Below are 15,596 nucleotides of genomic sequence, written 5' to 3' on the forward strand. Positions count from 1 at the left end.
AAATAGTATTTTGTTTTTTTTTAATGTATTCTCAATTAGGGAAGTTGATTTCAGGAGAATTGGACAGAATCTTAAAGAAAAACACTTTCAAGTGGATGACTAAAGGGACTTCCTAAAAATGCAAGTTGTGGTCTCTGTGAAATCACCTTTTTTTCCCTCCACAATCGTCATTCCTTCCTAAGTCTCCATTTCTTTGAAATACTTCGAAATATCAGGAATTGATCTCAGAAGATAACCTGTCATAAATATTTACAGGACTGGAGAATTTCAACAAATGAAGTTCGTGTTTAAATTCTTACCAGCCCCAGGTGAAAGCATCTAGATTTTTAGGTTTCAGAAGACCTAGGGCCATGGACGAAAAAGTTGACATTTATTTAAATAGGAGGAAAAAAGGAGAACACTACCTACAGGTTGGCCTTCCTCTTAAGCTTTTACAATGTTAGAAGGTGAGGGGGTGTTATTGACACACCAGAGAATGAAAGCCAACGCACTGGGGAAGTAATTTTCCTCATACACTCTCACCATGTTAAAGCCAAAGCATTTGTTTCAGATTTCAGGGAGCAAAATCCACAATAAGAGGAAGGCAACACATCACCACAAGAACATTTCTGATCAAGGTGAAGACTTTCTAACCAAAGTCATGCACCGCTGGCCCAAGGCCAAGCCCCAGCTCCCATCCACTGCACTAGCTAATTCATGCCTTTCCTATTGCAACTTCTGCTGCCTGCTTGCTGTGCTCCTGGCAGCCACATGTGGATCACCTCATGGTCCATAGAGACCGTTCCCATGAGGCCTCTCAGAAGCCATTGTTGACCGGTGCTGACATGCAGTATATACCCTGGAGTTTGAGGCCGCATGATAAAGTGTTGCTTTCTATGACCAAAGGAAGTTGTTTCCTTCTGATACAGGGCAAAGATCTGTTGAATATATCAAAAGAGCACATAGAGAGAAGACAATTTATCTGGTTAGATGAGGGAAGGAGTGTTTTACTTCGGAGTAATCTCTAAGACAGGAAGTTTCCTTTGATAACAGAAATTCAAGAGAAACAGCAGAAGCAGCTTCTTGACAACACAGATAGCAAAAGGCCTATTCAGTAGGTGTGGAAGTTGAATTTTTGACTGCTCCATAAGGGAAATACGATGCAGAAAAAATCCATGAGGTCAAGTTGTTTCACACTAGCAAGGACCCCTGACTTCTACCTCTGTGTTGATAGATTCACAAGGAAAGTAGTTATAGACATAGTATTATCAATTATTTATTTACTTATTTATTTGTTTATTTATTTATTTATTTATTTATTTATTGGTGTATAACAAACTACTCTAAAATATAGTTTAAATTAAAAAATAAATAAAATATAGTTTCAATAAGTGTTTGTTATCTCACCCATTTTCTGAGGGTCAGGAATCTAAGTGCATTAGCTGGGTTGTTCCACTTCTGGGTCTTTCATGAAGTTGTGGTCAAGCTGTTGCCCAGAGGGAACTGAGAGGTTTGCCTGCAGGGCTGCTCATGTGGCTTTGGGCAGGAGGCTTTGGAACCTCCCCACGCAGAACACTCCATGGCAGTGGCCGCTCAGAGTGAGAGAGGCCGAGATGCCAGCCGCAGGCCTTTTGGGTTCTAATCTTGGAAGCGGCTTATTTTATATTTCTTTGGCTAACTAGACCTACTTGGTAGAGTTGGGTAGAAGACCATACAAAAGTGTGATTGATAGGAGGCAGAGATCATTGGAGGCCATCTTGGATTCTGGCTGCCACACCTACTAAAGGTTATTTTTACGGGAGCCTCACAATTTCCAGCTAATTCTTTTGTTTAAACTACTCAAATCTTGTTCCTATTTGAACCTTGTTAAAATGTGGAGAGATCTAAGTATTTTATAGAAAGCATCGACTAAACATTTTCCATTATTTTCTTTTGGAGAGGGAGGGGACGTGTGCGTGTGTTTGTGTGTGTGTGTGTGTGTGTGTGTGTGTGTGAGAGAGAGAGAGAGAGAGAGTGAGAGAGAGAGAGAGAGAGAATATAAAAATCAAAATTTTCAGATCAAAAAACTTTTTTCTTCCAGTTGAACATATAACTTCAACATAACTCTTCTTCCTCAACTCCCAAATCAAACACCTCTGCTAAATCTGAGCAAAACAAGGATTTTTTAAAACTTTGGAATATAGGAGCAAAAAGGAAGGGAGAGAACACTAGCTTTCATGCTTGGTTTTAATTTTTGATTTCTCAAAGACAGAGAGAAATATATGAATCCAAAGTCTTAGACCTATATAGATTATACTGGGATAAGTAGGAGCCAATTATTAAGGCTAACTGCTTCAGTAAAATCAAGAACAGCCAAGTAACCACCTGAAAATAGAAACTTTTTTTTTTTTACCTTTTACGGAATCATAAAAGATCTGAATGAACTCACTGTCATGCGACTATAAAATAAAACTGAGATATTTCTTGTTAAATATGATGAGAGGAAGAGGGACCCAGGGTGAACGGTGAGGTAGAGACATACAAAGCTAGTCTTATAATGAAGTGAAGTTTCTGGCTATGTATTAGATTTGATTAGAATTTTCTGGGTTAATACACTTATCCTACAGTTTTCTTTATTTTTCAGATGTGGAGATTCTTTTATAAGTCATCAAGACATTTATATGTATAAGATTTTTTAAAGTTTGGGTTTTTTGTTTGTTTGTTTTTTAAAGAAACTCTTACTCCTTGAGAAAGTAAAGCAGCAAGTCTTACTAGCGAACAAATTCCATGGGTTGTAACAACCAGGTAAGAGGTAAGAAAGTGCTAGAAGTGGGGAAGGGTGCACATGGGGAGGTGAAGGTGAACCAAAAGCAGATGTGACAGAAAAAAGGAATTTGCAACTTGTAGCCTCAGCTTCTTTCTAAAATGGGTGCAGTCTTTCTAGCTGCCTAGCATCTTGGTGGATTTGGGGTGTGCCCATATGGGGACAGACACTGAAGAGAAGTGAAAGGCTCCTGGGCACCTCTGGAAGGGGCGGGGTAGTGATGAGCAGGAATGAGAGGGGAGGACGGAGATCTTCCACGTAATGTACAAATGTTTAGATAGGTGTAGCACATTTTAGAACTGTTTGGATTTCTTGTACAAAATGGAGGGGCTGAGTTCTGGACTGATGCTGAGCGGGACAGAGATGGGACTCCTGGGCACAGAAGCCTGAGACAGAAGGGACCTTGAGATAATGAGCCCCAGGAATTAGTATACATCATAGGGAGGGTTCTGGGTTGTCATATGGTTGTGGAATTGGTAGTGAGACTGAATTAATTATTCCTAGTTCTCCAAGGTACAATGAAGACCAGCTAACCTTGGTTTTGGAAATTCAGTGAGATTTTTGACATTATCAAAGCTCATTTTGGTTTGGGTGCAGAGATAAGATATCCTCTCCATGTCGACAAAACCCACATGGCAAACACACAAACAAGCACCTGCACACACACACACACACACACACACACACCCCACAAATGTCTTCTCTTCCAGCAGCATCAATTTGTTGTTCCCATTTCAGATGAACAAGTTTGGCCAATTTTCATCTTTTCTTTCATGTCATTGAATGTCACAGATGATGTTCTGTTTCCATAAAGAATTGTCTTCTGTTGGTTCTGGGGCACTTGGTTTAGGAAAGTCACCTCCACGGGTGACAGCCTGAGGGCAAATCATACTTGGGGGGCACTGTCAAAGGCCTTCAGGCCCAGGCAGAGATCCTCAAAGGGGCTGGGCTGTTGTCACTCCTTGGCTCACCCAGTCTGTCCATCCCAGTTGGGTGCGTCAGCAGGAGTCTCTGAATTCCATTATGCAGAGCCCTTACGGATACAGAGATTATTAAAGAGGAACTTCCTGAAGCGACCCATGGCTGCTGAGGACACTCTGTTTTCCTTCTAATGTTACCTTCTTTATTAGCAAACCTGGTGGACCCTGACAGATGTTGGCCTCCCTGAACTTCACCAAATGTCTTGAACCATTGACAGAAACATTGGAAATGCCATTTATCATTTTAATGACTACCAAACACATAAGTGTCAATGCTGAGAGACTTTTTGAAAGATAAATTTCACAGCAGAGTTGGCCCAAGTTTTTAAATACTGTTGTCTTAGCACTGTGATGATAAAGGATATTGAGAGATCTAGAGTTAGGGTAGAACCCTAGCTCAACCATGCCAGAAATGTAAAGATTTCACTCTTGAATAAAGATGACTTCGTAGTCTCTCAATAACCTATCCTATTTTTTTTTTAAATTTTGAGATTGTTGCAGATATCTAATTTAAACTCAAAATTTTTAGATTTGTGAAATGCTACATTCCACTTCCCCACCTTTTTTCATAAAGTGCAAGTTCCTTGAGGTCTTACATTTCTCTTATATCTCACATAGTACCTGAGACAATGTTGAAAATATTAAACAGTACTGTTTGGTTTATTGTTTAAGTGTTCTCTAGTAGTGGAGGAATGACCTCATGTAAAAGCATACTTCGTGTAAAGATTGTAGAGAATGTAATTGGATTCTGCTGTAGAGTTTCATCTTTTATGTAGGTGACCACGGGTAAGGAGAAGAGGTGATTTGGCTTTCTAGGTCTTGATGTAAACATGAAGGAAAATAAATTTTGAAAAATTTTTTGTTGTTATTGTTTTAAGCACAATTGTCATGGGGAGACTTCTTTGAGTATATGATAGGACAAAAAGCCACCACTACTCATTAGTGTGGCTGACCCTGGCATAACTTTTCATTTAATATTGATAACAATACCTTTTGCATAAGGGATTTAGAGATGTGGGGAATTTGCTGAAATCACGTTGCTAGTAAGAGGAAAAACAGGTTTTGTCTAGAGGTCAGCTCTTTCTATCATATTAGAGAGTTTTCTGGCAGATGGAACATTCTGATTATTTGAAAGTTAGCAATATCTTTGGAAAAGAGATCACATGATTCAAGTAGTTTATCCAGAATTCTAATAATTGCAATATATGTCCAAAAATCTGTATTATAACCATCCAACACAGGCCATCTGGTGGCATGTGTAAAGAGTCCAGCTGTGGAGGCTTTGAGTTCTGGCTTTACCTGGTTCTGGCTATTACTTTGGGGAAGGTAATTAATCAGCCTCTCTGAGCTTCCATTATATGCCTCTGATGTAAAGGGAGAGCATGTGCAAAATCCTTGCACACACAGAGCCTAGAGCACATAGAGTGGAATATTACTCAGCCATAAAAAAGAGTGAAATCTTACCATTTGTGACAACATGGATGGACCTGGAGGGAATTATACTAAGTGAAATAAGTCAAGCAGAGAAAGACAAATACCATATGATCTCACTTATATGTGGAAACTAAAGAATGGAAGAAATGAACAAATAGACTCACAGATACAGAGAACTGACTGATGGTTACCAGAAGGGAGGGCATTTGGGAAGCTGCGTGAAAAAGGGGAAGAGATTGAGAAGTACAAATTGGTAGTTACAAATTAGTCACGGGGATGTAAAGTACAGCATGGGGAATATAGTCGATGATATTGTAATAACTATGTATGGTACCAGAAGGGTACTAGACTAATTGGGGGGATCACTGCATAAATTATGTAAATGTCTAACCACTATGCTACACACCTGAAAAAAATAAATAATTTTTAAAAAGCATGTGTCAGAGTTTTCGAAATATTGACATTGAGGCATCAGCAGTAAAACTTGCTGCAAAGATGTGTGCTGTTCCCCTCTAGCTGCAGCTTTCAGGAAGTTGCAGCTGGCAGCCCACTCTCAGGGTACTAAGTGATCTGCCACCTAGATGGAGTCAGGAGGTCTTGTTGAGAAATTCACCCACAAGGAAGGTAAAATATGGTTAAGATGAAATGTGCATCTATGGAGATAACGTCAAAATTGGGAGTACAGCTTCATCAGAGATCTTTTGAATAGAGAATGTGGTGGAAACTGAGGTTGACATTAACAGTACAGTTTATCAGTTTCAGTTTATCAGTAACGTGGTTCCTGTGTCTTAACAGATAAGGAAAATGGGAGGATTTTAAACAGGGGCATGTACATTTTATTGTTTTTTGCATAGAGCTGTTGGAGACATTGGTTTCTAGAGTTGATCAACTCTGTTGGTAGAAAGTTGAGGAAGAAAGCGCTCAAGTAGGATTTGCTAATGGTAAGTGTCTTTGGGGTGTTTTTTCAAAATACTTTTATCTCAAAGGGCATGGAAATTTGAAACAAAAATTTAGGTTAAAAATAATTGCTATCGATTTTTGGTTTATGAAAAAATAGTATTACCAATGGGAAAACCAAGTTACAAACTGAAGAAGTTCCTTGAAGCCTTGCTTGTCTGGAGTTTTGGCCTCAGGTATCGGAAAATGTTCTGATGGAGGGTGGGGAAGTTTGGGGCAATGCAGAATATAGACAGAGGGTTCATATTCCAGAATCATTCTTTTCAGAATCCACTAAAATCCAGAAGTAGAATCTCATCTACTCAGATGATGGAGAAGGGAAGAGAATTAGGAAGTAAGGAGCTGCTGGGAAAAGGGGTGAGGGAGAGGTGTGTGGTGTGAGGAGGAAATATAGGGTGGAAAATGAGAGTGATGGACATGAGGAGGTGGGTTGGTGAGGGCCATTCTTTTGGGGGAGTGGGTGGGAAGTGGTGGGTAGTGAGTAAGTAGTGACTTAATTTCACATTTGTCATAGGTGACTGCTTTGAACCTCAGGTTAATGGCTCCATTCTTTTTCTCTTTGAAGGCAGCTCAACAGTAGAGTTAGTAATGGCAGAGCAGGCCACCAAAGCCTTACCCACTGAGTGTCAGTTTTTCCTTGTAATTTTGTTGTTTGTTGTTGTTGTTGTTGTTGTTGTTGTTGTTTTAACTAGCTCTGGAGGCCAAACTATTCATGTGTAATTCCCCCCACACACACACACACACCTCAATAGTGATACTGTCATTCCATTTCTGATATGCTGTGTAGAGTATTGGAGACAGAAAGTTCTGGAGCTATGCAGAGCTGCAATTACTTCCTGCTTTCACACTTATGATGTGTAACTCTAGGCAACTCATTTAACCTCTTCAAGTCTAGTATTCTGTACCTATAAAACCAGCATATTACTATCAATACCAAACTCAGAATGAGGCTTTTAAAGACTAAATGGGTGTAAAGTACTTAGCACAACACTGAGCTGGCAGCGAACACTTAGTAATGTCAGCCCTTATCGTCATTATTTCTTTCCTGTCTTGCTCTGGGAACTCTTACCTCTGAGCCCTGCAGACAGGCTGTGTGGCTGCTGGCTTGAACTGGACAGAATCCCCAGCAGGATAATCAGCTTGTCTCTGTTCTTGAACATGTAGTTTGGAGGAGGACTTTGGTCCCAACATAGTTTCCTAACTGGATGCCTCTGTGTTTGGAGATGTGGACCAATAGTTCAATCGGATCATCTGAGGTGTCACTGGTTTTCAGATTCCTGCTTTCCTAGTAGGGGGACTCTTACATCTAGGTCCTTCAAGACACTTTTGCTATGATGTCTCTGCTCACCCCTTTCCACTTCCCAGTTTTCTGTGGGTGCAAAAGAGAGGCTCTCCAAAGATTTGTGTGGCACTGATATCCAAGGGAAAATTCACTCTACTGAGTGGTACATGGTGAAGGAGTCTCCCAGCAGTGGTGACACCAAGATTGTGTGAGTGTACACACATGTGCACATGTGTGCATGGAGTAGGTCCTAGTTCAAGGTGGAGGGAAAGAAAGGTCCCTGTGGTGTGGAACAAAACCCTAACCGCAACCAAGTCCAGTTCTCAGAAAGAGAAAGGACAAGAGTTAGACGGGTTGAATGGATTATACACAGAGGCCTTTCGTTTATCAAAAATATTACTGTGGTAAAAACCCTTAATGTGAGGTCTATCATCTTAACAAATCTTGCAAGTGTATAACGTCATATTGTTAACTCTAGGCACATTTTGTACAGCAGATCTCTAGAAATTATTCATTTTGTTTAACTGATACTTTATGTTGATTACCTCCTCATTTCCCTCTGGCTCCCAGCTCCTGGATACCATTCTACTCTTTGATTCTATGTGTTTGACTATTTTAGATACCTCAGTTATGTGGAATTATGAAGTGACTGGCTTATTTCACTTAGCGTAACATCCTTAAGGTTCAAGCTGAATAGTATTCCCGTGTATGTGTATACTACACCTTCTTTATCCATTCATCTCTCAAGGAACACGTAGGTTGTTTCTACACCTTCGCTATTGTGACTAGTGCTGCAATGAACATGGGGGAGCTGATATCTCTCTGAGATCCTGATTTCAGTTCTTTGGGATGAATAGTCAGAAGTAGGATTGCTGTATCATATAATATTTCTGCTTTTAACTTATTCAGAAACCTACCTCATGTTTTCCATAACAACTGTACTATTTTACATCCCCACTAACAGTGCACAAGGGTTCCAATTTCTCCGCATCCTTGCCAACGCTTGCTCCTTTTGTTTCTTTGATAACTGCCATTCTGACAGGAGTGAGGTCATATCTCATTGTGGTTTTGGTTTACATTTCCCTGATGGTTAGTGATGAGCATCTTTTCATAAACCATTTGTATGTTTTTTGGAGAAATGTTTATTAATAATAATAATAACAATAATAGCCCAATTTAAAAAATGGGCTCTTATTATTATTGCTATTGAGTTGTAAGAGTTCCTTATGTATTTTAGAAATCAATCCCTTATCATATATATGGTTTATAAATATTTTCTTTCATTCCATAAGTTGCATTTTTGCTCTGTTGATTGTTTCCTTTGCTGTGGATAAGCTTTTTAATATGATGTAATCCTACTGTCTTTTTTTTTTTTTTTTTTTTTTGCTTTTTGTCTATTTTTCTATGTGTTTGGTGTCATATCCATGAAATCATTGTCAAGACTTATGTCATGAAGCTTTTCCCTTATGTTTTTCCCTTATATTTTCTTTTAGGACTGGGCTCAGGCACAGGGGAGAATGGAAAAATGGGGGGTGACGAAGGGGATCTGAGCAAGGGGTGAGGGGGCTCCAGCTTGTCTGGGACAAAATTGTCTTTAACACGCTTGGAATAACATAGCAGTAACAGGAACAATAATTATTTACTGAGAGTATTCTATGTGCTAGACCCCGAGCTAAGTTCCCTCCATACAAAATATCCTGTTGTTCTTATGATAATTCTGTGAAGTAGGGGTGAAATCCCAGTCTGGCTGACTCAGATCCTGTGCATTCAACTACCGTTCCATGCTAACGCTGGTGAGAGCTTTGGCTCATGGAAGCAAGACTGAATGTGAGCACGAGAATGCTTGGGTTGGCTTAGTGGGATTGGCTCTGGAGCCGCGTGTGGCTGAAAGGGGTCAGCATGCTGATGGAAAAACACAGAGTTAAGATGGTGTCCACTAGAATGCAACTGAGATTTAGACAGGAGTTTATAGCATATTCCCAAGGTGCATGGATAACTTTCAACTTCATCTGCAGACCCCGACCAGGACAACTTCCTTCAACACCATTTAAGTGGATGTTAGGTGCCTGTTTGAACTCACTCTAAGCTGGAATTAGACTTCCATATACCTTTCTCTCAGAAGCCTTGTAGTCAAAACGATGAAGGGTCTGTGTGCTGGAGCCTCCACCCTCTTGGCCCCACTGCACCCAACCAAGGCTCCCAGGATGGGGGCTTATCCTTGAGGGAAGGGAATGGGATGATGGCTATGTATCTGAGGTTCCTGGTCGCTCTCCACGCTTCTCACTCTCTCTGCCCACCTCCAGGACCAATCATCACTTTCTACATAAAGAAAGCCTTTTTCACCTGGGGTCCTCAGTTGGTCAAAAAATAGCAGCCACCCTGTGTTGGAAGCTTGGCTTATTATACACTGGTGTGTGAATATCTTCAATTCACTGTCTGAGCAGTAACCTTAAACTCTAAGGAAAATCAGAATCTCTTGACTCCCAACTTTCAAGAGGGACAAGTTTCCTTGGGTTTCACTCTCTATAGGAATGGCAAGCATAGAGGTCAAGACAGAGACTTCAGTTGTGAATTCTCTCATCTTTTTCCTCTTCTTAAGCAGGACTCTGATAGATTTTGGGCTGGAATCTTCAAAATTACTTTACCTTCATTTCAATGCGTTTTGAGCACTGTTTCCTGAATATTTGAGCATCTCTCCCACCCACCCCAAGTCTCTGTTAGATCACTGCTGATGTAAATACCAACTTTTAAAAGACATCAGAGAAATTACTTGTTACGAGAACTTCCTAGTAAACTAGGTCCAATGCAAAGTGATTAATCTTTTGAAAGTGTGGTCTGCATTAAACTTCATAAAACTAAGACACTCTTAAATCATGGTGACTAAACATATGACCTAACCTTAGAATGGATTTGGCTGTCATTAAGGAGTAGTTAAGCAAGTTAGAGGTTAAATTCAAACATGACTCCTTTGGTTTTTCCTTTTTCTCTGTCCTTTCGTATATGCTTGTTGCCACTTTAATTCTACCCCACCTTTTAAAAAATCTGTTGGTGATGGTTTGTGCCTCTAACCTCTGGGTCAAATCCAGGGCTAATTCACCCACCTCCTATTTCTATTTCCATCTTTAAAATGAAAGCATCCTTAATTCTAACTTTCCTGTAAACAAAAGAATTCAATTCAGTAAAAGTATATTTGGAGAGGAAATTAATCATTATGCTTATGAAAAAATAGACCATTCATTTGTCCATTCAAAAGGTAGTTATTGAGGACCTTCCCTGGGGATATATAAGTGAACAAAACAGAAAATATATGTGACACATAAGTCATATGTTTTATAGCTAGAAGGCTATAAAAGCCATGGAAGAAGTAGAGCAGGGTAAAGGAATTTTGGAGTGTAGGTTTAGATAATGAGTGCAGACCTCATTTAGCAGGGGGTGAGGGAATGAGCCAGACAGATGTCACACAGATGGAAGAAGAGAATCCCGGAGAGAGGAAACAGCTGGTGCAAACGCTTTGAGGTGGGGGCCAGCTTGGGGTGTTCAGGGAACAGGGAGGAGAAAATAGTGCATGGTGTGAAATAAGGGTGCGGGACACAGGAGGACGTAAACAAGGAGTGCGAGGGGTGGCTGACCATGGGGGCCTGTTTTGTCCCTCACAAGGAATTTGGGTTTCACTGAGTAAAGCGGAGGTTTGACAAGAGGAGTGATTAAAAGGATCATGCTGCGTTTTGCTTTGAAAATAGATTATAGGGGGCAAGGGAAGGACGAAAGAGACAAATTGAGAGGCTTATTGCAATAATCCAGGCAAGAGATGTTGGTGGCCTGGATCACCAGTGAGGGCCATGACAAGTGGCCACATGGTCGAGGTCTGAATCTACTTGGAAAGTAGATTCAGAGGGGCGTGCTGATGGATTGGATGAAACATATTGGAGAAAAAGAGGTATAAGAATATCTTTGTGGGTGTTGATCTGTGTGGCTGTAAAGATGGAGTTGCCATCAGCTAACACGATAAGGGCTGTTGGATGAGGAAGTTTTGGCGGGAAGAACAGTAATTTTGAGAAGTCTGGGGTACAGACCAGTGGACGTGTCAAGTTGGCAGGTGAACATCAGGATCTGAAGTTAAAGGAAAAGTCTGGACAGCAGGTTAAACTCTGAGGTGAAATCAGCATGTGGATGATGTTTAAAACCAGGAAACAGGATGGCATCATGTGGGGAATGAATTTCAATAGAAACAAAAAGAGGTTCAAGGGCTGAACAATTAGGTGGTGGGGGGAAGTGGAGATGTAAAGGAGAGGTCAGTGGGGTCCTGAAAAAGATGGAGGAGAAATTGCTTAACTGGGACAGAGGCCGTTCAGAGTTAAAGATAAGGTCAAGACTGAGGACTGACATTGGTTTCAGTAGTTACATGGAAGTGATTGGTGACACTGACAATAGCCTAATGCCATTACAGTCTTACCGAGTTATTAACGAAATTAAAATTTAAAGAAACAAATAATGCAGTGTTTCCAAAGTGGGTTCAGATTCTATAAGATTATTTGCAAAACAATGAAGACAAGAAAGAGAAACAAGAAGAGTAGGGATCCCAAATTAAAAACTTATTTAAGCTCATGCTGAATTCTCAACCCTTTTGTAGTGTTTTGCATAGAAAGATACAAATTTGTCTGTCAGGGAAAGATGGCTACCTTTCCCCAGGGAAGTTCTACAGTGAAAACAAGTTGCTCTTTGATACCCTCATAGCCTATCTACCTGCAGTCTTGAAAATTTTCATTGTTATCTGGTGAATGAAATTAGGTAATTACATTCACTCACGTAATCACCACCCCAAACAACATACAAACATTTCTTTTTCCCAGAAAGTTTCTATCTACCCCTTTCAAATCAAATTCCCACAATCCCAAACATATGCTTTGTGGTTTCCAGCTTGATATTTGCATTAGCCTGTCATTGGACTTCTTATAAGTGTAATATGAAATACATACTTTCTGTGTTTGCTTTCCTTCACTTAGCATACGTTTTTGAAGAAAAGATTTATTGTTTTCTATTTTGCGACGAAGTCAAACTTACACAGAATGTAATATTTTTTTTGGGATTCATCGTTGTGGTATATCAGTAATTCCATCCATTTTATTGCTGAGTAGCTCTCACTGCCTTTTCTTTATGCACTCCCCTGTTGAGAGACTCTTGGATTGTTTGGAATTATGAATATGGCATTTATGAACATTCTTTTACATGTGTTTTGTGGACATGTGCTTTTCATTCTCTTGGATAAATACTAGAAGTGTAATTGTTATACCACAGAGTAGATGTTGTTTAACTGTTTTGTTTGACAATTTACCTAGATGTAAATGTACCTGCAATAAAGTGAACACATTTTAAGTATAAAGTTCAATAAGTTTTGACAAATGTATACCTTATGAAACCATCTTCTCAGTGAAGATACCATCCCATAAATTTCTCTCATGTTTCTTTATAGTTAATTGACCCCCCCAGCATAAGCTGCCCCAGGTGATCACTCAGTAGCTTTACAGTTTTAGAACATTATATAAATGGGATCGTAGAGTGTGCACTCTTCTACACCTGACTTTCTTCACTTGGGATAATGTTTCTGAAATTCATTCATGTTGTATGAATCAGTAGTTCCTTCTTTTTTATTGCTCAGTAGCATTCCATCGTATAACTATAAATAGTTTATCCAATTATGTGCTGATGGTCATCAAGCTTCTGTGAACATTCATTTAAGTGTTTGTGGGCATATGTTTTATTTCTTTTGGGTAAATCCTTAGGAGAAGACTTCCTGGGTCACACAGTATTTATCAGAAACTGCCAACTATTTGACAAAGTCATTTATCATTTTATACTCCAACCAGCAACGTATGATTCTAGTTGTACCACACCCTTACAACACTTGGTATTGTCAGTCTGTATAATTTTAGCTATAAAGTGGAATCTCACTGTGGTTTTAATTATTTACATTTCTCTCATGACTAATAATTTTGAGCATCTTTCTCATGTGTTTGTTGGCTATTGATATACTTTCTTTTGTGAAATCTCAGTTCAAGTCTTTTTCTCATTTTTTGATTGGGTTATTTTGTCTTCTTTATATTGACTTGTGAGAGTTATTTATGAATTATATATACAAGCCTTTCATCGGATGTATAAATTGTAAGGATTTTGTCAGAATCTGTAGCTTGCTCTATTCAAATTTTGATGATATCTTTTGAAGAACAGAAGTTCTTAATTTTGATGAAGTCCAAGTTGTTTATTTTTCTTTCATGGATAGTGTTTTTGTATCCAGACTAAGAAATATTTGTCCTCCAAGTTGTGAAGATTTTCCACTATGTAATTTTCTATATATACAGTCCATTTTGATTTCATTTTATGTATATAATGAGATAAAGATATTTTTCAATATAGATAGACAGTTTTTCCATCACCATTTGTTGAAAACACTATGCTTTCCCCATAGACTTATGTCGGTACTATTATAAAAATCAATTTCCTGTCTATGTTTGAGTCTATTTCTAGACTGTCTTCTGATCCTTTGATCTATATGTCTATCTTTATGTGAATACCACCTTGTTTTCATTATTGTAAATTTATGTTAAGTCTTCAAGTCAGGTTGTGTAAGCTCTCCAAGTTTGTTCTTATTTTTAAACAATGTTTTGGCTATTCTAACTTCTTTAATTTTCCATGTAAATTTTAAAGTTCTCACAGAAATTATAGATGCTGATTCTAATGCTGAAAAAATAAAGAATACATTGACCCCCAAGACAAAGAAAGATGTATAGGAACTAAGTAAAGGATGACAAATGCAATAGATTCTGTGGAATTAGTATAGGAGAGATTATATGGGTCATAAAATATTAGCCTCCAAGGGATCTTAGTGATAGTTCAGTCATTTCACATATGCAAACACTTAATGCCGGCCAGTTTTCATGTGACCAGCACCTCCATTTCTCCCTCCTGTCTGTCCTCAGCCCACAGAGCTCCTCTGACTTGCTGGATGCTGACTCTCTTGCTGGCCAAGGAGTTCCCATAGGACCTTTCAAGGGTGACTTAGGCCTCACCTTACCATGAGCTAGTACAAAACAGACAGAATTTCAAGGGAGAGATGCAAAAGCATGATAGAAAGTACATTGCTCCTGTTCAGACCCATATGTAAGTACTGTATTTTCACACCCCAAAATGCCACCACCTAATAGGTTGTACTGGTTTATTCAACAAACAATTTTGAACACCTATGTTGTGCGGGCACTGTTCCAGACACGTGAGATATGTCACTGGATAAAACTGACCACTGTATCTTTCCTTCTAGAGTTCATATTCTAGTGGGGGAAAACAGAACATAAACAATAAACACATGCCCTAGAAAAAGACCAGAGCAGGGCAAGGACATAGAGAATGGGGGAGGGGATACTGCAATTTAAAATTGATTTATCAGATACACAAATACTTAGGCACCAATGTCGGTAGTAGTGCTATTCACAATAGGTGAAAGCAACCCAAATGTCCCTTAAGGGATGAATGGGTAAACAAATCGTGGTACATACATATAGGGGAATATTCAACCTTTGAAAGAAATGAAGTACTGATACATGTTTCAACATGGATGAACCTTGAAAACACTATACTAAATGAAGGAAGCCAGACACGAAAGGCACTTACTGTGTGATTCCAATTATATGGAATTTTCAGAATAGGCAAATCCATAGACACAAAGCAGAAACAGGGGAAGGAAGAAATGGGGGAGTGTCTACTGATGGGTATGGGGTTTTATTTTAGGGTGATGAAAATATTTTGGAGCTAGATAAAGGTGGTAGTTGCACAACATGGTGAATGTACTAAATGCTGCTGAATGGTCACTTTAAAGCATTTACATTTATGTTATGTGAATTTTTCACCTCAAGAAAAAAAATAAACAACAGCGAAAAGAAAAGAAAAGAAAATTGTATAGGCAGGGTAAGCCTCCTTGAGAAGATGCAATGGGAGCAGTGACTTTGAGGAGGTGACAGGGGCCACTTTGTGGGTAACAGGAAGCAACAGTCCAGACGGGAGGAAGAGCGAGTGCAGAGGGGGAATCTCCAAGGGCATTCAAGGAATGGCAGGGAGGATACAGGATTGGGGAGGAAGAGTCAGAGAAGGTGATGGCCAGCTTCAGATTCCC

At 39.4% G+C, this 15,596-nt stretch overlaps 1 protein-coding gene across 2 annotated transcripts in view; it reads left to right on the forward strand.

The window, feature by feature from the left end:
* Window positions 1-15,596, forward strand: part of IL1RL1 (interleukin 1 receptor like 1) — a 59,547-nt gene that overhangs the window by 17,988 nt on the left and 25,963 nt on the right. Inside the window, exon 1 of one of the 2 annotated variants that reach the window (XM_074332459.1) lies at window positions 6,042-6,137. The exons of the other annotated variant lie outside the window; for it this stretch is intronic. The gene's annotated coding sequence lies outside the window, so the exon portion shown is untranslated. Of the gene's footprint in view, window positions 1-6,041; window positions 6,138-15,596 lie in introns of those variants that run through there. 2 annotated transcript variants of the gene reach the window in all.

This window comes from Rhinolophus sinicus, linkage group LG05 (genome assembly GCF_036562045.2).
Source record: "Rhinolophus sinicus isolate RSC01 linkage group LG05, ASM3656204v1, whole genome shotgun sequence".
Lineage (NCBI taxonomy): Eukaryota > Metazoa > Chordata > Mammalia > Chiroptera > Rhinolophidae > Rhinolophus > Rhinolophus sinicus.